Source organism: Myotis lucifugus, unplaced genomic scaffold (assembly GCF_000147115.1).
Source record: "Myotis lucifugus unplaced genomic scaffold, Myoluc2.0 scaffold_50, whole genome shotgun sequence".
Taxonomy (NCBI): Eukaryota; Metazoa; Chordata; class Mammalia; order Chiroptera; family Vespertilionidae; genus Myotis; species Myotis lucifugus.
Window position 1 is genome coordinate 7233117 of NW_005871098.1, and position 24985 is coordinate 7258101.

The 24985-nt window shown below is 45.1% G+C and overlaps 1 pseudogene; it reads left to right on the forward strand.

The window, feature by feature from the left end:
* Positions 1-12068: 12068 nt before the first annotated feature.
* LOC106697153 lies at positions 12069-22603 on the forward strand (annotated as a pseudogene).
* Positions 22604-24985: the final 2382 nt, after the last annotated feature.

A 24985-nucleotide genomic window follows, 5' to 3' on the forward strand; every position in this document is an offset into this window, starting at 1 on the left:
AAAGAAGGCTCAAATGTAAGAAGGGACATTACTACTCACATTACCGAAATAAAAAGAATTATAGCGCAGCAGCTGTGGCTCAGTGGTTGAGTGTTGATCCATGAACCAAGCGGTCACTGGTTTGATTCCCGGTCAGGGCACACGCCCAGGTGGCGGTTCGTTCTCCAGTAGCATCCGATCAATGTTTTTCTCTCTCCCCCTCTCCCTTCCTCTCTTTCTAAAATCAATAAAAACATATTTCTTAAAAAAGAATTATAAAGGAATATTGTGAGCAATTGTATGCCAATAAATTAGGTAACTTAGAGAAAATGGACAAATTCCTTAAAAGATACAAAAGGGAGGAGAAACCAAGATGGTGGCATAGGTAAACACCGGAGATTGCTGCCTCTCACAACCACTTCAAAAATACAACTAAAAGACATAACGGACATCATCCAGAACCACAGGAAGGCTGGCTGAGTGGAATTTCTACAACTAGAAGGAAAGAGAAAAGCATACCGAGACTCAGAGGAGGTGCAGTGCTGAAGTAAATACAAAGGTGCGGAGGTGCATGCAGAGAGGGCTGGAGGCTGAGGACACGATTGTCTTTTTCAATCGGGAGGAAGTCTCAGGCTCTGAGCTCCAGTTCCGGGCGAGTCTTTGGGGACCCAGACTCACACAGGAGAAACGGGACTGTCTGGCATCGGTCGGAACTGGAGGGCAGCTTTCTCTCGGAGGGACTCTCGGTGATTGCCAGAACCTCTGAAGGCAGGACTGAGAGCAGCCATACTGCTGGCTCGCTCAGCCTGCCCTGTTGATCCCCTGGGACCCCGCCCCGCCCAAGCCGTGCACGGAGGCTTTTGCATATGAAAGGCCCGGCCCTTTGCAATCTGAAAATAACTTAACAAACTGCAGCTGCCCCAAGGCCCCAGGGCAACTTGCATTGCTTTACAGCTGGCTTCTGCTGGGTAGCTTTAGGCAAAGGCTAGATTAGCACCTCCTTAGATCCAAGAGCCAGTGTACCCAGTGGTCAGAGTGGGACCATCCAATTACAACTACTCAGATCTATAAGGGACACACTCAGGGGGCAGACTCAGTGAGCACCAAAGCCCCACTGAAGCAAGACTTGCCCCATAAGGGTGTCTTCAGCACAGAAGTTCTCCCACCGTAGACACAGCTGATTCTCACAGCCAATTGGCCTGGAGATCAATCCCTCCCAGTGATACCTACAACAATCAAGCCTTAACTACAAGACTGTGCACAAAGCCCACAAGGGGGTGCACCAAGAGTGTCTACCTCAGGTAATTGGGACACTTAGCACAGAAAGCCACCCTATCGACACAGTGAAGCACAAAAAATGCTGAGACAAAGAAAAAGGACACAAATGACAGAAATGGAGGAAAGCAAACTACTGGATATAAAGTTCAAAACCACACTTTTAAGGTCTCTCAAGAACTGTCTAAAAGCCGCTGATAAATTTAGTAAGACCCTCGAAAAGACTGGTGAGACCGCCGATAAATGTAGTGAGATCCTCAAGAAATCTAGTGAGACCCTCGATGTTGTGATAAAGGACCAACTAGAAATTAAGCATACACTGACTGAAATAAAGAATATTATACAGACTCCCAACAGCAGACCAGAGGATTGCAAGAATCAAGTCAAAGATTTGAAATACGAAGAAGCAAAAAACACCCAACCAGAAAAGCAAAATGAAAAAAGAATCCAAAAATACGAAGATAGTATAAGGAGCCTCTGGGACAGCTTCAAGCGTACCAACATCCGAATTATGGGGATGCCAGAAAAAGAGAGAGAGCAAGATATTGAAAACCTATTTGAAGAAATAATGACAGAAAACTTCCCCTACCTGGTGAAAGAAATAGACTTCCAAGTCCAGGAAGCGCATAGAACCCCAAACAAAAGGAATCCAAAGAGGACCACACCAAGACACATCATAATTAAAATGCCAAGAGCAAAAGACAAAGAGAGTATCCTAAAAGCAGCAAGAGAAAGAAAGTCAGTTACCTACAAAGGAGTACCCATACGACTGTCAGCTGATTTCTCAACAGAAACTTTGCAGGCCAGAAGGGAGTGGCAAGAAATATTCAAAGTGATGAACAGCAAGAACCTACAACCAAGATTACTTTATCCAGCAAAGCTATCATTCAGAAGTGAAGGTCAGATAAAGAGCTTCACAGATAAGGAAAAGCTAAAGGAGTTCATCACCACCAAACCAGTATTATATGAAATGCTGAAAGGCATCCTTTAAGAAGAGGAGGAAGAAGAAAAAGGTAAAGATACAAATTATGAACAACAAATATACATCTATCAACAAGTGAATCTAAAAATCAAGTGAATAAATAATCTGATGAACAGTATGAACTGGTGATTATATAGAATCAGGGACATAGAAAGGGAATGGACTGACTATTCTTGGGGGGGAAGGGGTGTTGGGGGTGCGGGAAGAGATTGTACAATAATCCTGCACCTATGGATGAGGACAGTGGGTGGGGGGGTGAGGGCGGAGGGTGGGGTGGGAACTGGGTGGAGGGGAGTTATGGTGGGAAAAAAGAGGAACCAATGTAATAATCTGAACAATAAAGATTTAATTTTTTTTAAAAAAGATACAAACGAATGAGTCAAGAAGAAATAGAAAATCTGAATAGACCTAAACGAAAGACTGAATTTGTTAACTTCAAAAATCATCCACAAGAAAGCGCAGTGAGAAGCGGAGCGCAGCCTTCTTCTCCGGGCTCCTCGGGGGCTCCCTCCAGCCCTCCAGGCCCTGCGCCGCGGTGGGTGAGCGGGGGATGCGGTGGGTGAGGGGGGGCCCGCGGTGGGTGAGCGGGGGATGCGGTGGGTGAGGGGGGGCCCGCGGTGGGTGAGCGGGGGCCCCCGGTGGGTGAGCCGGGCCCGCGGTGGGTGAGCGGGGGCGATGGCAGCAGGCTCTGTCCTCAGCCCCAGGCCCTCGCTGCAGCGCCCACTGCCCAGGTCCGGAGGCAGCAGCGACCCTATCTCCCCCGCCACCCACCCACCGCCCCTCCATCTCTGCGGCCTGATGGCGGTGGCCTCCCCAGGCGCATCCTGTGGACCGCAGGGCCTCGAGGCCTAACCTCCCGGGCCTACCGCGGAGCCCCCGCCAGCCGCAGGACCAGACCAGCCCGCGAAGCCCGCGCTACCTGGCGCTACCGGCGAGGCGGGCGAGAAGAATGGCGGCCGCTGGGCCGCAGAGGGAGGCTGGGAGGGCCTGGGGCGGAGGCGGTCTGCGCGGACACTGCTCCCACCCTCAGGGCTTGGAGCAGGATGGGCGCCTGGGTGACTCCTTCCCGGTGGGAGGAGACCTCACCTCGTCCTGACCACGAGGGACACGGGCCTTAACGGGCCCAAGGGGAGCGGAGCCCCATCCACGGCCGGCGGAGCGCTTAGCGGGCCACCGGGCGGGTGGTCTTCGTTCCACTGTCAACCTAGGTTTCGGGAGAGAAATGGCAGAAGCGCCTGCCCCGCTTGGCCAGCAGGAAGTGCCCACCAAATTTGCGAAGGTTTACTGACCCTTCATAGGCGCCTGGGTACATAACACGAAAAAGCTGCTCTCAACTTTCCCCCTGACCTTCCGAAGGATAACTTTGCTACATCTAGATGTAAAGAGGTGGCGACTATGATAAAGTGGGGTTAGGAAATCACACGTCTTGCAAACGCCCAATTAAAAAAAGAAGAAATGTCTTCTGGAAGTGACTTCTGGGAGTGTCAGACTCCCTCTACAGGCCGCCTGCATGTCGGGAGCACATGCGTCCACATCTCCCCCCACCGCCCCCGCCCGCCCCCACGGGGATTAAAGGTCATGGAGGAGAAGACATTAAGGAGGAAGAAAAGAGGGTTGGAGGCCAGACTGGTCACATTTAGAGGACATTTTCATATTATAGCCATTATTTTATGTGTGCATTTTATTCCTCACTATTGTATACTAGTTGACAATGCTAAGTAGTTTTTTGAAATATCTATCTTTCTTTTTTTAAATTTTATTTTATTGTTTAAAGTATTACATATAGTAGTACATATGTCTCCTTACTCCCCCCACCCCCATTGACCTTCCCCCGGGCTCCCCTACCCCCCAGCACATGCCCTCACCCCACCCCCACCCCCAGTGTCTTGTGTCCACTGGTTATGCTTATATGCATGCATACAAGTCCTTCAGTTTATCTCTTACCTCCCCCCCAACACTCCCCAGCCTTCCCACTGTAATTTGACAGTCTGTTCCATGCTTCTCTGCCTCTGTATCTATCTTTTTGTTCATCAGGTTTTAATGTTCTTTATTATCCATAAATGAATGAGATCATGTGGTGTTTTTCTTTCACTTCCTGGCTTATTTCACTTAGCATAATGCTCTCCAGTTCCATCCATGCTGCTGCAAATGGTAAGAATTCCTTCTTTTTTATAGCAGCATAGTATTCCATTGTGTAGATGTACCATAGTTTTCTAATCCACTCATCTGTTGATGGGCATTTAGGCTGTTTCCAAATCTTGGCTATTGTAAATTGTGCTGCTATGAACGTAGGGGTGCATATATCCTTTCTGATTTGTGTTTCTGTTTTCTTGGGATATATTCCTAGAAGTGGTATTACTGAATCAAATGGCAGTTCTATTTTTAAATTTTTGAGGAAACGCCATACTGTTTTCCACAATGGCTGCACTAGTCTGCATTCCCACCAGCAGTGAAGGAGGGTACCTTTTTCTCCGCATCCTCTCCAGCACTTGTCATTTGTTGATTTGTTGATGATAGCCATTATGACAGGTGTGAGGTGGTACCTCATTGTCCTTTTGATTTGCATCTCTCAGATGATTAGTGACTTTGAGCATGTTTTCATGTGTCTCTTGGCTTTCTGAGTGTCCTCTTTCAAAAAGATTCTATTTAGGTCCTTTGCCCATTTTTTGATAGGATTGTTTATTTTCCTTTTGTTCAGTTGTATGAGTTCCCTGTAAATGTTGGAGATTAAACCCTTATCGGAGATAACATTGGCAAATATGTTCTCCCATGCAGTGGGCTTTCTTGTTGTTTTGTTGGTGGTTTCTTTTGCTATGCAGAAGCTTTTTATTTTGATGTAATCCCATTTGTTTATTTTCTCCTTTGTCTCTCTTGCCCTAGGATCTGTGTCTATAAAGATATTACTACAACATATGTCTGAAATTTTGCTGCCTATGGAGTCTTGTAGGATTTTTATGGTTTCGCGTCTTACATTCAAGTCCTTTAGCCATTCTGAGTTTGTTTTTGTGTGTGGTGTAAGTTGGTGATCTAGTTTCATTTTATTGCATGTATCTAACCAAATTTCCTAGCGCCATTTATTAAAGAGGCTGTTTTGACTCCATTGTATGCTCTTGCTCCTTTGTCAAATATTAATTGAGTATAATGGCTTGGGTCAATTTCTGGGTCCTCTATTCTATTCCATTGGTCTATATGTCTGTTCTTGTGCCAGTACCAGGCAGTTTTGTGAACCGAGGCTTGGTAATATAGTTTGATGTCTGGTATTTTGATCCCTCCAACTTGTCCAACTTGTTCTTCTTTCTCAGGATAGCTGTGGCTATTCGGGGTCTTTTTTTATTATAGATGAATTTTTGGAGAGTTTGTTCTAGATCTTTGAAATATGCCCTTGGTATTTTAATAGGTATTACATGGAATCTATAGATTGCTTTAGGTAGTATGGACATTTTAATAATGTTGATTCTACCAATCCATGAACATGGTATGTTCTTCCATTTGTTTGTCTTCCTCTATCTCTTTTTTCAATGTCCTGTAATATTCCGAGTACAGGTCTTTTATGTCCTTGGTTAAGTTTATTCCTAGGTATCTTAATTTTTTTGGTGCAATGGTAAATGGGATTGTTTTTTTCATTTCTCTTTCTGTGAGTTCATTATTAGTGTATAAAAAGGCCATAGATTTCTGGGTGTTAATTTTGTATCCTGCTACATTGCCAAATTCATTTATTAGGTCTAATAGTTTTTTGATGGAGTCTTTGGGGTTTTCTATGTATAGTATCATGTCATCTGCGAATAAGGACAGTTTTACTTCTTCTTTTCCAATTTGGATGCCTTTTATTTTTTCTTCTTGTCTGATCGCTATGGCTAGTACTTCTAGTACTATGTCAAACAGGAGTGGTGAAAGTGGGCATCCTTTCCTTGTTCCTGTTCTTAGGGGAAATGGATTTAGTTTTTGCCCATTGAGTACGATGTTGGCTGTAGGTTTGTCATGTAGGGCTTTTATTATGTTGAGGTATGATCCCTCTATTCCCACTTTGCTGAGAGTTTTTATCAAGAAAGGGTGTTGGATTTTGTCAAATGCTTTTTCTGCATCAATTGATATGATTATGTGATTTTTGTCTCTCAGTTTGTTTATGTGATCTATTACATTTATTGATTTGCGGATATTGAACCATCCTTGCATCCCTGGAATAAATCCCACTTGGTCATGGTGTATGATCTTTCTAATGTATTGCTGAATCTGATTTGCTAGGATTTTGTTGAGGATTTTAGCATATGTTCATCAAGGATATTGGCCTGTAGTTCTCTTTTTTTGTGGTGTCTTTATCTGGTTTTGGGATTAGGGTAATGCTGGCTTCATAGAAAGAGCTTGGAGGTGTGCCTTCCTCTTGAATTTTTTTGAATAGTCTGACTAGGATAGGTTTTAGTTCTTCTTTGAATGCTTGGTAGAACTCCCCTGTGAAGCTGTCTGGCCCTGGGCTTTTGTTTGCTGGAAGCTTTTTGATGACTGCTTCAATTTCTTCCATAGTTATTGGCCTATTGAGATTTTTAGATTCTTCCTGATTGAGTTTTGGAAGGCTGTATTTTTCTAGGAATATGTCCATTTCTTCCAGGTTGTCTAAGTTGTTGGAGTAGAGTTGTTCATAGTATTTTTTAACAATCATTTGTATTTCTGTGGGGTCTGTTGTTATTTTGCCTCTATCATTTCTGATTTTGTTTATTTGAGTCCTCTCTCTTTGCTTCTTGGTGAGCCTGGCTAGAGGTTCATCAATCTTGTTTATCCTTTCAAAGAACCAGCTCTTGGTTTCATTGATCTTATGTATTGTTGTGTGTTTTGTTTTGTTTTGGTCTCTATGTCATTTATTTCTGCTCTGATCTTTATTATCTCCTTCCTTCTGCTCACTCTGAGCTTTTCTTTTTGCTCTCTTTCTAATTCTTAGGGTTGTAGAGTTAGATGATTTACTGCCATTTTTTCTTGTTTTTTGATATAGGCCTGTAGAGCTATAAACTTCCCTCTCAGGACTGCTTTCATTGTGTCCCATAGGTTTTGGATTGTTGTGTTTTCATTGTCATTAGTTTCCAGGATGTTTTTAATTTCTTCTTTGATCTCTCTGGTAACCCAGTCATTGTTTAATAACATGCTATTCAGCTTCCAAGTGTTTGAGTGTTTTGGGTTGTTTTTATTTTAGTTTATTTCTAATATTATACCATTGTGGTCTGAGAAGATGCTTGGTATGATTTCAATCTTCTTGAATTTGGGGAGACTTTGCTTGTGACCCAATATGTGGTCTATTTTTGAAAATGTCCCATGTGCACTTGAGAAGAATGTATATTTTGTGGCTTCAGGGTGAAATGTTCTGAAGATGTCAATTAAGTCCATCTGATCTAGTGAGTCATTTAGGATTGCTGTTTCTTTGTTGCTTTTTTGTCTAGAGGATTTATCCAGCGATGTCAGTAGTGTATTAAAGTCCCCGACTATGATTGTATTGTTGTCGATCTCTCACTTGATATCTTCCAGGAGTTTTTTTTTATGTATTTGGGTGCTCCTACATTGGGTGCATATATGTTTATCAGGGTTATATCCTCTTATTGTATCAATCCCTTTAGTATTATGAAGTGGCTTTCCTTAACTCTTGTTATGGCCTTCACTTTGAGGTCTATTTTGTCCAATATAAGTATTGCTACCCCAGCTTTTTTTTCATTTCCATTTGCCTGAAAGATATTTTTCCATCTCTTCATTTTCAGTCTATGTGAGTCCCTTCTTCTGAGGTGGGTCTCTTGTTGACAGCAAATGTATGGGTCATGTTTTTTTATCCATTCAGCCACTCGATGTTTTTTTATTGGACCATTTAGTCCATTTACGTTTAAAGTTATTATTGAAAGGTACTTGTTTGTAGCCGTTTTTATTTTTTGTGCCTGTTTTCTTTCTTAGCTTTTTATTTCTTCTTTTTACAACAGTCCCTTTAGCATTTCTTGCATTGCTGGCTTGGTGGTGATAAACTCCCTTGGCCTTTTTTTGTCTGTGAAGCTTCTTATTTCCCCTTCAATTTTGAATGATAGCCTTGCTGGATAGAGTATTCTTGGATTCAGTCCCTTGCTTTGCATCACTTTGTAAATTTCCATCTATTCTTTTCTGGCCTGATGTGTTTCTGTTGAGAAATCATTTGATAATCTAATGGGAGATCCCTTGTATGTAACTTTCTGTCTCTCTCTTGCAGCCTTTTAGATTCTCTCTTTGTCCTGAACATTTGCCATGGTAATTATGATGTGTCTTGGTGTGGTTCTTTTCGGGTTCATCTTGTTTGGGACTCTCTGTGCTTGTGTGACTTTTTTCTTCCCCACCTCAGGGAAGTTTTCTGACATTATTTCTTCAAATAGGTTTTCTAATCGTTGTTCCTCTTCCTGTTGTTCTGGCACCCCTATTATTTGTATGTTGCTTCCTTTCATGTTGTCCCATAGCTCCCTTAGGCTCTCCTCCTGTCTTTTAATTTTTTTCTCCAATTGCAGTTCAGTTTGGGTGTGTTTTGCTTCCCTGTCTTCTAATTTGCTAATTCAGTCCTCCACTTCTCCTAGACAACTGTTGAAACTTTCCATGGTGTTTTTTATTGCAGCTATATCACTCTTCATTTCTTCTTGATTCTTACATAAGTTATTGATTTTTTCATCCATTTCTTCTTGATTCTTACATAATTTGTTGATTTTTTCCTTCATCTGTTTTATGCACTCTAGGACCCTTATTCTGAATTCTTTTTCTGACGTATTGCATGCCTCTGTTTCACTTATCTGCTTTTCTGGCGAGTCCTCCTTTTCTTTCCTTTGGGGGTTTCTTTGTCTACCCATTTTTGGTCTCACAGACTGATCTATATGTCGAGTCGTGCAGGGGCTGCTCCTTGGGTGGCAGTGGTTCCTCGGGCTGCAGTTGCTCCTCAAGTGGTCACAGTAGTGGCTGCTCCTCAGTTGGCAGCAGCTCCTCTGGTGGGTGCTGTTCGCAGCAGTGGTGTCTCCTCTGGCTGGTAGGTGAGGCTGCTTGCACAGCTACTGTTCCTTGGACAGGAGTGGGCTGATCACAAGGCTGCTGCTCTTCAGGTGGGGGCAGGCTGAGCACGGCTGCTGCTCCTTGGACAGGAGAAGGCTGTTCACGTGACTTCTGCTCCTCGGATGGGCACGGACTGCTCACGTGGCTCCTGCTTCTTGGATCAGGGCTGGCTGCACGCTGCTGCTGTTCCTCAGATGGGGCGGGCTGCCCATGAGGCTGCCACTCTTTGGACAGGGGCAGGTTGCTTACAGGGCTAATGCTCCTCGGGGCGGGCTGCCCATGAGGCTGCCACTCTTTGGACAGGGGCAGGTTGCTTACAGGGCTAATGCTCCTCGTACGGGCGCAGGCTGCTCGTGCAGCTGCTGCTCCTCAGAGGGGGGATGGTCTGCTTGTGTGGCTGCTGCTCCTCAGTCGGGAGTGAGCTGCACATGCGGCTGCTGCTCCTCAGATGGGGGCGGGATGCTCACCCAGCTGCTGCTTGTTGGACAGGTGCAGACTGCGTGTGGCTGCTGCTCCTTGGACCACTGTGGGCTGCACAGGGCTGCCGCTCCTCAGATGTGGTCGGTCTGTCTGTTTGTGTGGCTGCTACTCCTCGGACAGGGGCAGGCTGCTCGGTCGGCTGCTGCTCCTCGGGCCGGAGTGAGCTGCATGTGCGGCTGCTGCTCCTCGTATGGGGGCTGTCTGCTCGTCTGGCTGCTGCTCCTTGGACAGGGGATGGGCTGCTTCCATGGCTGCTTCTCTTTGGGCAGGAGCAAGCTGCACATGTGTCTGCTGCTCCTCGAATGGGGGCAGGCCGCTCACCCAGCTGCTGCTCGTCAGACAGGTGCAGGCTGCGTGTGTCTGCTGTTCCTTGGACCAGCGTGGACTGCACAGGGCTGCCGCTACTCGGACATGGGTGGTCTGCTCATGTGGCTGCTGCTCCTCGGACTGGGGGAGATTGCTCGGGCGGCTACTGCTCCTTGAATGGGAGTGGGCTGCTCGCAGCGATGCTGTTTCTCATGTGGGTATGGGCTGCTCACACTGCTGCTGCTCCTCGTATGGGGGCAGGCTGCTAGTGCAGCTGCTGCTCCTTGGATGGGGGCAGTTTCTTGCACACCTACTGCTCCTCAGACAGGAGGAGGGTGTGGGCTGCTCAGCTGCTGCTCCTTGGATGGGGGCAGGCTGCTTGGGGCTGCCTCTCCTCAATCGTGGGCAGGCTGCTCGTGTGGCTGCTGCTCCTCAGACAGGGCAGGCTTTTCACATGGTTGCTGCCCCTCAGACGAGGGAGCAGACCAATCACACAGATGACAGCTGCTGCTCCTTGGAGAGGGGCAGGCCATATGAGGTTTCTGCTCTTAGGCCTGGGGCAGGCTGCTCATGGTGCTGCTGCTCCTTGGACAGGATTGGGCTGCTCACGAGTCTGCTGCTTGCGTGGTTGCAGTGCTCCGGGCTAAGGTGTTGGACCGGTCAGAGGGGAGCACGCTTCAGAACTCACAGGAGCCTGAGCCCAGGGTGGCTGGAGACTCGTTGATGGTGGGACCACAGCCGAAGTAGCAGGTCCCTGGCAGGGGTGTCTGTAGAGTCCCAGGTGTTATCTGAGGGCACCCTCTGTGGGGGTAAGGCCTGTATCCCAGTTACAGCAGCTCTCCCCTTATAAATGCTAGGCTTCTGGGGACGAGTCAGCCTTCTGGAACTGCTTACACAGTAGCAGAGGCTGCCTAGTTAGGTGAGCCCTTTTAGCCTGACCCCAAAGGCCCTGCGAGATCTATCCGTGCCTCACTCACATACACACACACACATCCCACATGACCACACACTCCTCTTTTGGTCCCTCACTGACTCACGCTCTCTCCCTCACTGCCGCCTTCTTCCTGCCTCTGTAGTTGGGTCTGGGGTGTTATTGACCCATTTGTGGATGGATTTTCTTCTCCAGGTGTCTGGTTATGAGGCTCACTCTCTAGAACCTGGCCAGACAGGATAAAATTCACCTCGACAAGACACAACAAAAACCAAAGCATGAATGTACTCACGACAACAATAACCCTACTATAAGTGACCACCTAAGAAAAGAGAATTAGGGGGGAGAAAAGAGAGCATAAATGATATCAAAGAGAGTGAAAAAGATAAGAGAGAAAAGAAGGAAGAAAAGGAGATTATATATATATATGGGGAAAACACCACAGAACCAATACAGAAACAAACAAACAAACAAACAAACAAAAAATAATAATAACAATAAAATTAAAGAAAAAATAAAAATAATACAATCATCAAACCCCCAGCAAAGAGGGTGGGGGAAGAATCTGTAGATGCTGAGCTTACATATAGAAGATAAGGTTGAGTTGGATGAATATGGGGAGGATCTCCGTTCAGTATAGAGGAAGTAGAAAGGGGATGGGTGGATAAGAGGAAAGAGAACGAAAAGAAATAATAATAATAAATTTACAAAAAAATTTGATTTCAAAAATGGTAGAGTGATGGAAAAATAATGTGAAAATAAATAGAAAATAAAGCAACAAACAAAAACAGGAAAACAAAGAAAAAAAGAAAAAAGAGAGATAACAAAGTAATAAAAAAGAAATTAAATAAAATAAAAATGAAAAAGTGAAGTGTTCCTTTGGCTGGCTTAAGATCCCAGTCTTCTGTAATGTAGTTTTTCTCAGGCTCCAATTGCTGAAACTGAAAGTCTCTAGTCCAGCCCTGTTGTGCTCTCAGGGACTATTTAGGTTTTTGTTTTTTAACCCTTTTAACAATCAGGGTGGAATCTGGGTGTGGCTCAATTAGTTGCCTGGATACTGGAGGGGAGGGGCTATCTCTTCAGGGCAAAATGGCTTCCCAGGTCCCAGGCTCAGGGATGACTCAGCACCACACTCGCTGCCACTACTCCTGGATCCCCCTCTCTCCCCAGATTCCACAATTCTTCACCTTCTTCCACGCTCCAGCCATGGGTAAGTGTCTGTATCCAAAAGGTCCTATCAACTAGGCCCTATGAAGAAGGGCACAAGCCACAGAGGCCAGGGAGGCTGCATCTCTGCGCACTCCTCTCCTGCCGGCACCCTTCAGCCTTTACTGACTGTGGATCCAGATCTAGAATCCCCTGCCGGCCAGCATTTCTGCGTACCTTCTCTCCACTGTGCCCATCCCAAGGGACGTGGCCCAAGCCGGTGCCGTGTGGATTCCCTCTGATCCTCAGGGCTCAGAGTTCTGGCCGATTATCCTTCCCAGAGCCTTGACTTTACCTTTCTCCAGGAGTCCTCTGCCTTTCCTGCCGGCAAACTGTCTTTCAGCTGAATCTCCTCTGCCAGTTCGGGCTGGATGTTACTTGTTTCAACTGCTCACCCTATCTGCTCCAGGACAAGGCACGGGACACGTCCGTCTATACCGCCGCCATTTTGTCTCCTTTTCTGCTGGAAGGTTTTTGATTGCTGTTTCAATTTCTTCAGTAGTTATCGACCTATTCAGGTTTTTTTTACTCATCTTGGTTGAGTTTTGGGAGCTTGTATTTTTCTAAGAATATGTCCATTTCATCTAGGTTGTCCATTTTGTTGGAATAGAGTTGTTCATAGTATTTTTTCATAATCGTTTGTATTTCTGTGGGATTGGTTGTTATTTCATCTCTTTCATTTCTGATTTTGTTTATTTGGGTCCTCTCTCTTTGCTTCTTGGTGAGCCTGGCTAGAGGTTCATCAATCTTGTTTATCCTTTCAAAGAACCAGCTCTTGGTTTTGTTGATCTTTTGTATTTTTTTTGTCTCTATGTTGTTTATCTCCACTCTGATCTTTATTATTTCCTTCCTTCTGCTTATTCTGAGCTTTTCTTGTTGTTCTCTTTCTAACTCTTTGAGTTGTAGGGTTAGATAATTTATTACCATTGTTTCTTGTTTTTTGAGGCAGGCCTGTAGAGCTATGAAATTCCCTCTCAAGACTGCTTTCACTGTGTCCCATAGATTGGACACAGATTTGGATTGTTGTGTTTTCATTGTCGTTTGTTGCCATGATTCTTTTTATTTCTTCTTTGATCTATGTTAACCCAGTCATTGTTTAATAGCATGCTATTTAGCCTCCAGGTGTTTGATTTTTTTATTGTTTTTATTGTTGTCGATTTCTAGTTTTATGCCATTTTGGTCTGAGAAGATGCTTGATATGATTTCTATCTTCTTGAATTTGAAGAGACTTTGTCTGTGACCCAATATATAGTCTACCTTTGAAAATGACCCATGTGCACTTGAGAAGAATGTATATTCTGTGGCCTTGGGGTGAAATGTTCTGAAGATGTCAATTAATTCCACCTGATCTAGTGCATCATTTAGGATTTATGTTTCTTTGCTGATTTTTTGTTTAGAGGATTTGTCCAATGGTGATAGTGGTGTATTAAAGTTCCCTACTATGACTGTATTGCTATCAATCTCTCCCTTGATACCCTCCAAAAGTTTTTTAATATATTTGGGTGCTCCTGTATTGGGTGCGTATATGTTTACCAGGGTTATATTTTCTTGTTGGATTGCTCCCTTTAGTATTATGAAGTGGCCTTCCTTATCTCTTGTTATGTCCTTCACTTTGAGATCTAATTTGTCCGATATAAGTATTGCTACCCCAGCTTTTTTTTTCATTTCCATTCCCCTGAAAAATCTTTTTCCATCCCTTCACCGTCAGTCTGTGTGAGTCCTTTTTTCTGAGGTGGGTTTCCTGTAGACAGCAGATATATGGGTCATGTTTTCTTATCCACTCAGTTACCATAGGGGCATTTAATCTTTTGATTGGGGCATTTAATCCATTAACATTTAAAGTTATTATTGATAAGTACTTGTTTGTCAGCATTTTTTTTCTTTACGCCTGTGTTCCTTCTTCGTTTCCTATTTCTTCTTTTTACAGCAGACCCTTTAGCATTTCTTGCATTGCTGGTTTGGTGGTAATAAACTTCCTTAGTCCTTTTTTGTCTGTGAAACTTCTGATCTCACCCTCTATTTTGATTGATAGCCTTGCTGGGTACAGTATTCTTGGATTCAGACCCTTCCTTTGCATGACTTTTTATATTTCATTCCATTCCCTTCTTGCCTGATGTGTTTCTGTTGAGAAATCAGTCGCTAGTCTGATGGGGGATCCTTTGTAGGTAACTTTCTGTCTCTTTCTGGCCGCTTTTAAGATTCTTACTTTGTCATTGGTTGTTGCCAATTTAATTATAATGTGCCTTGGCGTCGGTCTTTTGGGGTTCATTTTGTTTGGGACTCTGTGAGCTTCTTGGATTTGTGTGAGTTTTTTCTTCCCTATATCAGGGAAGTTTTCTGTCATTATTTCTTCAAACAGGTTTTCTATTCCTTGCTCAGTTTCCTCTCCTTCTGGCACCCCTATTATGTGGATGTTGTTTCGTTTCATATTGTCCCAAAGTTCCCTTAAGCTCTCCTCCTGTTTTTTAAGTTTTTTTTCTAGATGCTGCTGTGCTTGGGTGTTTTTTCCTACCTTGTCTTCTAGCTCACTGATGCGGTCCTCTGCTTCTTCTAGTCTACTGTTGATGCTTTCCATTCAGTTCTTTATAGCAGCGATGTCATTTTTCTTTTCTTCTTGGTTCTTCTTCATTTCCTCTTGGTTCTTACACATATTGTTGAATTTGTCTTCCATTCTTTTCAGCCACCTATGACCATTTCTCTGAATTCTTTCACTGACATATTGTTTGCCTCCTTTTCGTTTACTTCCTTTTCTGGTGATGCCTCCTTTTCTTTCATTTGTGGGCTGTTTCTTAGTCTCCCCATGATCTCTCTTCTCTAGGTTTCTTGTTATGTAGCTCTCTCTCTCTCCTTTCCATGAGGAGGAGTAGTGCTCATCCGAGTCCATGTATTTGCACTGCTTGGTCCCTGGGGGCCGTGGTTGCAGGATCCCTGGATGTATACGCTTCCGAAAACAGCAGCTCTCTCCTTCAAGATGGCATGGTCTCCACAGCAGAGCCAGCCACTCTGGGAGAGATTTCAGCAGCAGTGGAGGCTGCCCAGTTAGGGGAGCCTGGTCCGGCAGTCTCCAACAGTCCCCTGGAGTATAGCTATCGCTCACCCACAAATTTACACTCTCCCATACGTCCACACCCTCTCCTTTCATTCTCTCACTCACGCACTATCTTGCAGTCTGCCTTCCCTTCGGCAGCCATCTTCCCTCCTACTGAAATATCTACCTTTCTATATGTTCTTGTTATAATGTAAATCAGCGAGCTAAATATAAGACGCTTTAACATGCCAAATTAATTAGGAGTCTTTATTACGCCAGCGGGCTAAGAGGAATATTGCTTCTCAAATTCTGAGCAAATATGGAGGAAGTTTTCCCTCTTTATATCTTTCCAGCCCTTTATCTCCCAAATAAGCGTTTTTCTAGACCTTCTGCAGACTTTACAAAGAGCTCCATGTAAGTTATTTTTATTTTGCAGGCAGCTTGTAACCTTGAGCACATAACTAATAAACACCTGGCATGAGAGTATGAGAGTAGTATCAGCCCCTTACATTAGATGGCTAGCCTGCAAGGTCAGACAGCTAAGTTTATTTTCCCTATTATTCAATCAAGCTAAAAAAGCAATGTTAATTTACAGAATAAGGGACCGTCTAAAATGACAGAGTTGACTATATAGAACAAGGGATCATCTAAAAATAGGAGAGAATTTTAAACAGTAATTTTATAAAATAGAGATTATTATGCTTCATTCTGAAGTGCCTCATAAAGGTAGAGGTAGTTTAAAAAAAGACATTTTAGTCAATATCTTGTTAAAATTCATATCAAATACTGTTAATTTGGGAATGGCCAAACCACCTCTTTGACAGTACACATTTGTGCACTGGTTCGAGGGAGAAGGAAGGGCAAAGAGCTGGATGCCAGTGTGTTTCAAAATAAGGCAGATTAACCATTGTCCTTTATGCTCATGCATTGTGTTTTACTTCCCATTGTATATAGTGTATATAATGGACAAATGAGTCCTAATTTATAACATCTAGTCTTTCTAGATGTTAAAGAGGTTGCCAGTGTATGACAAAAATAGAGTTAGTAAACTAATGCATTTTGTACATTTGTGTTAAAATTTCTAGGAAAGATTGTCTTCTGAATATTTGAGCATTATAGCCTACACTAAAGGCCTGGTGCATGGATTCATGCAGGGGGAGGGCGGGGGGTCCCCTCAACCTAGCCTGCACCCTCTCGCAATTCAGAACCCCTCGGGGGATATAGCAGTGCACCCAGCAGCAGGTAGCCAGGGAGGAGCCCAAGCTGGGGTGGGTGCCGTGTCACTTGTGCTCATCCTGGCCTGCTGCACCTGCCTCTACCACTCAGTAGTCCTGCCACAGAGTCAGGAGAGGCTCCCACTGCCACAGCTGGGCTCGCCAGCCATGAGCCCGGCTTCTGTATGAGTGGTGTTCCCCCTGTGGGAGCGCACTGACCACCAGGGGCAGCTCCTGCATTGAGCATCTGCCCACTACTGGTCAGTGCGCATCATAGCAACTGGTTGACCATTCATTCTGGTCGTTCCAGTCATCCTGTCGTAACAGTCACTTAGGCTTTTATATATATACTAGAGGCCCGATGCACAAAAAATTGTGCACTCGGAGGGGTCCCTCAGCCCGGCCTGTGCCCTCTCACAGTCTGGGACCCCTCGGAGGATTTCCACCTGCTGTCTTAGGCCCGCTCCCTGGGGGATCGGGCCCAAGCTTGCAGTCAGACATCCCTCTGGCAGCCCGGCAGCCCTCGGGGGATGTCCACTTACCAGCAGGGAGCAGACCTAAGCTGCAGTCGGACATCCTTAGTGCTGCTGAGGAGGCGGGAGAGTCTCCCGCCACCACCGCTGTACTGACAGCTGTCAGCCTGGCTTGTGGCTGAGCAGAGCTCCCCCTGTGAGAGCACACTGACCACCAGGGGGCATCTCCTGCATTGAGCATCTGCCCCCTCGTGCCCTCGTGGTCAGTGTGTGTCATAGTGACCAGTCATTCCCAGTCGTTCTGCTGTTAGGGTCAATTTGCATATTACCCTTTTATTATATAGGATGGAGGCCTGGTGCTCATGTGTGGGCTGGCTGGTTTGCCCTGAAGGGTGTCCCGGATCAGGGTGGGGGTCCTGCTGGGGTGCCTGGCCAGCCTGAGTGAGGGGCTGATGGGTGTTATCAGGCTGGTTACACCCCCTTCAGGGTGGGGGTCCCCACTGGGGTGCCTGGCCAGCCTGGGTGAGGGAATGATGGCTGTTCGCAGCTGGTCTCACCCCTTCAAGATAGGGGTCCCCACTGGGGTGCCTGGACAGCCTGGGTGAGGGGCTGATGGCTGTTTTCAGGCTGGCCACACCCCTTTTAGGGTGGGGGGTCCTACTGGAATGCCTGGCCAGTCTGGGTGAGGGGCTGAGGGCCATTTTCAGGCTGGCCAAGCCACCCCACCCCCCGGCAATGGAAGCTCCTAGCCTCTCCTTTTTTTCTTTTTTTTTTTATTCTGGGATTTATTTACCTTCTATAATTGAAACTTTATAGCCTTGAGAGGAGCTCAGAGCCGGCCAGGGCGGGTGGGAGGGAAGCTTGGCTTCCTCCATTGCCAGGGGCAACCAAGCCTCCTGCTCGCTCCAGCTCCGTGGCCACGGCCGACTGAAAGCAGGTATCTGGGGTTTATTTACCTTCTATAATTGAAACTTTGTTGCTTTGAGTGGAGCTCAGAGCCGGGGCTGTGGCAGGCGGGAAGCTTGGCTTCCTCCATCATTGGGGCAACCAAGCCTCCTGCTTGCTCCAGTTCCGTGGCTGCCAGCCGCCATCTTGGTTGGGTTAATTTGCATATAGTCGCTCTGATTGGCTGGTGGGCGTGGCTTAAGGTGTAGCGAAGGCATGGTCAATTTGCATGCTTGTCTTTTTTTTTTAATTAAATCTTTATTGTTCAGATTATTACATTGGTTCCTCTTTTTTTCCCCCCATAACTCCCCTCCTCCCAGTTCCTGCCCCACCCTCCGCCCTCACTCCCCACCCACTGTCCTCATCCATAGGTGCACGATTTTTGTCCAGTCTCTTCCCGCATCTCCCACTCCCCTTTCCCCCCCAAGAATAGTCAGTCCATTCCCTTTCTATGTCCCTGATTCTATTATAATCACCAGTTCATTCTGTACATCAGATTATTTATTCACTTGATTCTTAGATTCACTTGTTGATAGATGCATGTTTGTTGTTCATAATTTGTATCTTTACCTTTTTCTTCTTCTTCCTCTTCTTAAAGGATCCCTTTCAGCATTTCATATAATACTGGTTTAGTGGTGATGAACTCCTTTAGCTTTTCCTTATCTGTGAAGCTCTTTATCTGACCTTCAATTCTGAATGATAGCTTTGCTGGATAAAGTAATCTTGGTTGTAGGTTCTTGGTATTCATCACTTTGAATATTTCTTGCCATTCCCTTCTGGCCTGCAAAGTTTCTGTTGAGAAATCAGCTGACAGTCGTATGAGTATTCCCTTGTAGGCAATTGAGTTTCTTTCTCTTGCTGCTTTTAAGATTCTCTCTTTGTCTTTTGCTCTTGGCATTTTAATTATGATGTGTCTTGGTGTGGTCCTCTTTGGATTCCTTTTGTTTGGGGTTCTCTGCGCTTCTTGGACCTGTAAGTCCATTTCTTTCACCAGGTGGGGGAAGTTTTCTGCCATTATTTCTTCAAATAGGTTTTCAATATCTTGCTCTCTCTCATCTTCTGGCACCCCTATAATTCTGATGTTGGTACGCTTGAAGGTGTCCCCGAGGCTCCTTACACTATCTTCGTATTTTCGGATTCTTTTTTCATTTTGCTTTTCTGGTTGGGTGTTTTTTGCTTCTTTGCATTTCAAATCTTTGACTTGATTCTTGCGCTCCTCTGGTCTGCTGTTGGGTGTCTGTATAATATTCTTTATTTCAGTCAATGTATGCTTAATTTCTAGTTGGTTCTTTATCACAACATCGAGGGTCTCATTAGATTTCTTGAGGATCTCATCAAGTTTATCGGCAGTTTCTAGGAAATTATTGAAAGACCTTAAAAGTGCGTTTTTTAGCTCTATATCCTCCATTTCTGTCATGTTTCTTTGTCTCCACATTTTTTATGCTTCCTTGGTGCACCCCCTTGTGGTCTTTGTGCGCAGTCTTGTTGTAGTTAAGCCTTGATTGTTGTCGGCAATACTGGGGGTGAATTGACCTCCAGGCTAACTGGCTATGAGAGTCAGCTGTGTCTGCTGGGAGGGAGAGCTTCTGTGCTGGATCTCTAGGGCGGTGCTAGTCTAGCGTTTGCCTAAGGCTATCCGGCAAATGCCTCTGTGCAGGGCTTGGGCGTGGCGGGTCCCCGGTGATCTACAGGGTGGGCGGAGCGAGTAGTTATGGCTGCTCTCAGTTCTGTCCCCAGGGGCTCTGCCTCTCAGAGTCCCGGGAGAGAAGCTGCATTCGAGTTCTGACCAAAGCCAGACAGTCCCACTTCTCCCGTTTGAGTCTGGGTCCCTAGAGACTTGCCCGGATCTGGAGCTCAGAGTCTGAAACTCCCTCCCGATTGAAAACAACAACCGCGCCCTCCACCATCGGCCCGCTCCACATGCACTCTGCACCTTAGTATTTCACTTCCCCACTACGCCTCCTCTGAGTCTCGGTATGGATTTCTCTTTCCTTCTGGTCCTTTATCACAACATCGAGGGTCTCACTAGATTTCTTGAGGGTCTCACTAAGTTTATTGGCGGTTTCTAGAAAATTCTTGAAAAACCTTAAAAGTGTGGTTTTGAACTCTATATCCTGTAGTTTGCTTTCCTCCATTTCTGTCATTTGTGTCCTGTTTCTTTGTCTTGGCATTTTTTATGCTTCGCTGTGTCGATAGAGTGACTTTCTGTGCTAAGTGTCCTATAGGGCCCAGGGGCTCAGCCTCCCCAATTACCTGAGGTGGACACTCTTGGTGCACCCTCTTGTGGGCTTTGTGCACAGTCTTGTTGTAGTTAAGCCTTGATTGTTGTAGGTATCACTGGGAGGGATTGACCTCCAGGCCAATTAGCTGTGAGAATCAGCTGTGTCTGCAGTGGGAGAACTTCTGTGCTGGAGATACCCCTCCGGGACAAGACTTGCTTCAGTGGGGCTTTGGTGCTCACTGAGTCTGCCCCCTGAGTGTGTCCTTTATGGATCCGAGGAGCTGCAATCTGGATGGTCCCACTCTGACCACCGGGTACACTGGCTCCTGGATCTCTAAGGAGTTGCTAATCTAGCCACTGCCTGAGGCTACCCAGCAGGAGCCAGCTGTGAAGCAATGCAAGTTGCCATGGGGCCTTGGGCCAGATGCAGTTTGTTAGGTAATTTTCAGATTGCAAAGGGCCCGGCCTTTCATATGCAAAAGCCTCCGTGCACGGCTTGGGCAGGGCAGGGTCCCAGGGGATCAACAGGGTGGAGCGAGCAGTTATGGCTGCTCTCAGTCCTGCCCTCAGAGGCCCCGCTTCTCAGTGTCCCGGCAATCGCTGCAAGCACCTCCGAGAGAAAGCTGCCCTCGAGTTCCAACCGATGCCAGACGGTCCCGTTTCTCCTGTATGAGTCTGGGTCCCCAGAGACTCTCCCGGAACTGGAGCTCAGAGCTTGAGACTCCCTCCCGATTGAAAAAGACAACCGTGTCCTCATCCGCCAGCCCTCTCCGCATGCGCCTCCGTACCTCTGTACTTTACTTCTGCACTGCACCGCCTCTGAGTCTCGGTATGCTTTTCTCTTTCCTTCTAGTTGTAGAATTTCCACTCAGCCAGCCTTCCTGTGGTTCTGGATGGTGTCCCTTCCATCTTTTAGTTGTATTTTTGAAGTGGTTGTGCGAGGCAGCAATCTCCGGTGTTTACCTATGCCGCCATCTTGGTTTCTCTCGTCTGTTGCTACTTTTTGTCCTTTATGAAATTTTTGTCACCAAGTAAGGCAGGATTACATTTTCTTCCAGATTGAGTTGGTGCAGGGTATTCTTGGTTATCAAAATACTCATAGCTTTGGGACTTTGAAATAGTAAACATTCATGATGTGTGAGAAAGCATGATATATAACTATACCATCTTAATTACATAAAAATGGAAGCTTAGTTGTGTAGATACACAGGACTTAGAAGGACACGTCAGACTAAACTACTTGTGATTATGGATGGCTTTGTTCTTTGCTTGTGTTTTTCAGTTTCCTATATATGCACATGTTAACTTAAAAAAAATAAAGACTAAAAAAAATAAAAAATTATCCACAAAGTTTATACCCAGATGGCTTCACTGATGAATTCTTCCCCCAGTTTTATTGATATAATTTAAACATAATATTGTATAAGTTTGTATACACATTGGTATCATGTATGTATATATTGTGAAATGATTACCATTCCCTGGTGAATTCTACCAAATATTTTTAAAGGAATTTAAAAAATAAATAAATAAAAAGGAATTAACACTAACCCTTTATAAATTTTTCCAGGATATAAAAAAGGATTGAATTCTTCCCATTTTATTCTCTGACACCAATATTAACTGATACCAAAACCAGACAAATACATCTCAAGAAATAAAAACTACACCAAGACCCTTATCAGAGCATCACTTTTCCAGAGATAAGCAATAAAGGAAGCTATTCTTTATCTCATGTTTACACACCAAATGAAGTCCACACGGTGATAAATATTCCTGATCACAGGGTTCAAATCTTCCAGAACTGGATGACCTGGACATGCACAATCTTGGGAGAAAGGTCAGAAAGATATCCTATCTCCATGTTACCGTGAACATCAGCCTGGGACTTTTGGACCTATAAACCCTATTTTGAATACAACTTACAACTTGCTGTTTAAAATTTTCAAAGAAATTAGTTTGGTATTTCCAGGTCTGTTCATTCATTTGGGAGATGAAGTAGAATTTGATTGTTGGGAGTCCAATCTAGATATCCAGGATTTCATGAAACAGAAAGGCTTTGGCAAAGATTTTAGAAAACCAGAGTCTTTCTGTGTTCAAAAGCTTTTGGATATTATTTCAACTCTAAAGAAGGGATCCATAGTCTGGCAAGGGGTTTTTGCTGATAAAGTGAAGCTTCAACAAAGTACTGTAGTTCAAGTATAGAAACAGGAAGGGATGCTAATGAACTAAGTGTAATCACAGCAGCTGTCTTACCTGTGATCCTTTCTGTTCTGTGGTACTTAGATTGCATCAGTTATGGACAAGATTGGATAAATTACTATAGAGTGAAATCTCTTAATTTTTTTAAATGTCTACCAGTTTAAATATATATTTCATTTGCAGTTAGTAATGAAATGTACTAAATATTTTCCCTCCCACTTATAAGTGTAGATGTAGAAATCCTCAACAAAATACCAGCAAACCAACATCTCTACCTGAAAAAGACAGCTACAAAAAAAAACCTACAGCTTACATACTCAGTGTTGAAGGACTGAATGCCTTCCTCCTAAGATTATCCACTTAGAACATCCTCCTAAGATATCCATGGCTGCCACTTCTACTCAATGTTGTACTGGAGATTCTACCTAGAGTAATTGGGGGAATGTGGGGATAAAAGATTGGAAAGAAATGAAGTAAAACCATCCTTATTTGCAGATAACATAATTTTGTATGTTGAAAATCCTAAGAAATCCACTAAAAAAACTGTATATCATAAAAGGCCTGTGGTTGTCACGCCGTAACAGTGGAACGACCAAACAACCGGTCATCAGAAGGTGCTGGAGCACCTCTCAGGCCCGCTCCCCCCCACACCCACCCACCCACCCAGGGCGCCGGCAGCATCCACAGAGTGTGCGAGGCGTCGCGGGGCAGGGTGCCAGCAGCGTCTGTGGAGTGTGCAAGGCATCGCAGGGTGGAGGACATGGCCCTGATGCAGGCTAGGCCTAGGGGACCCTACATGCGCACAATTTAATCATGCACGGGGCCTCTAATTAGAACTAATAAATGAGCTCATTAAAGTTGCAAGATGCAAGGCAAATATACAGAAACAAATATTTCTATACAGTACTACTTAGAAAACAAAAAATGAAATTAAGAAAATAATTCAGGCCAGGTAGCTCAGTTGGTTGGAGCATCATCCAGATACACCAAGATTGTGGGATCAATCCCTGGTCAGGGCACATGCAAGAGTCATGAATGCATAAATGAGTGGAACAATAAGTCTATGTCTCTCTCTTTCTCTCTCTCTCTCCTCCTCCTCTTCCTCCCCTCCCTTCCTCTCTCTCTAAAGTCAATCAATAAATAAAATTTGTAAGAAAAGAAAATAATTCCATTTAAATGGAATAAAAAATAAAGTACTTAGGAATAAATTTAACAAAAGTGCAAAATGTATACTCCAAAAAACTCAAGACATTGTTCAAAGAAATGCAAGGAAAACTAAATAAATGAAAATGTATTCCATGTTCTTAAATTGGAAGACTTAATATTGCTAAAATGGCAATGCTCCCCAAATTGATCTATGGATTCAACACCATCCATCCCAGAGTGCCAGCTGGCTATTTTGTAGCAATTGACAAACATCATAAAATTCATATGGAAACTCAAGTGACCCATTATGCTCAAAATAATCTTGAAAAAGAAGAGCAAAGTTAGATGACTCATACCTCCCGATTTCACAACTTATTCTGAAGCAAGAGTAAGTTGTAAGCTAGCCATGTTGATCAATGGAAAGTCCAGAAAAAAAACCATGTATAAATGGGTCAATTGTTTTCAACAAGGATGCCACAACAATTCTATGGGGAAACAACAGTCTTTTCAAGAAATGGTGCTGGGACAACTGGATAGCCACACACAAAAGAATAAAGTGGATGCTTACCTCACACTATATACAAATATTAAATCAAAATTGACTAAAGATCCTATATAATAATAGGGAAACATGGTAATTAACCGTACCTCCGCTACCCTTCCCATTGGCTAATCAGGGCGATATGCAAATTAACTGCCAGCCAAGATGGCGGCCGGCAGCCAGGCAGCTGGAAGCGAACATGAGGCTTGCTTGCTTCAGTGAAGGAGGACTCCAACGTTCCCCGCCTGCCTTGCCGGCCTCTGAGCTTGCAGTTTAAGAAACATTGTTACAAATATAGAAGCTAGACAAAACCCCAGAAACCTGCTTTCAGCCAGCCAGGCCTCAGAGCTGGAGTTGAAACAGTGTTTCGATCATAGAACCAAAACAAACCAGATACCTGCTTTCAGCAGCCGAGGTCTCAGAGCTGGAGCCGAGCCTCAGAGAGAAAGCCGGCTCTCAATTCCAGTGACAGCCATAGAAGGTAAATAAATCCAAGAATTAAAAAAAAAAAAAGGGAGAGGTTTGGAGCTTCAGTCGCCCGCCAGCCTGAAAACGGCCCTCAGCCCCTCACCCAGACTGTCCAGGCTCCCCAGTGGGAACCCCCACCCTGAAGGGGGTGTGATCAGCTGGAAACAGCCATCATCCCCTCACTCAGGCTGGCCAGGCACCCCAGTGGGGACCCCCACCCTGAAGGGGGTTTGATCAGGTGGAAACAGCCATCATCCCCTCACCCAGGCTGGCCAGGCACCCCAGTGGGGACCCCCACCCTGAAGGGGGTGTGATCAGGTGGAAACAGCCATCATCCCCTCACCCAGGCTGGCCAGTCACCCCAGTGAGGACCCCCACCCTGAAGGGGGTGTGACCAGCTGCAAACAGCCATCATCCCCTCACCCAGGCTGGCCAGGCACCCCAGTGGGGACCCCCACCCTGAAGGGGCTGTGACCAGCTGGAAACAGCCATCATCCTCTCATCCAGGCTGGCCAGGCACCCAAGTGGGACCCCCACCCTGATCCAGGACACCCTTCAGGGC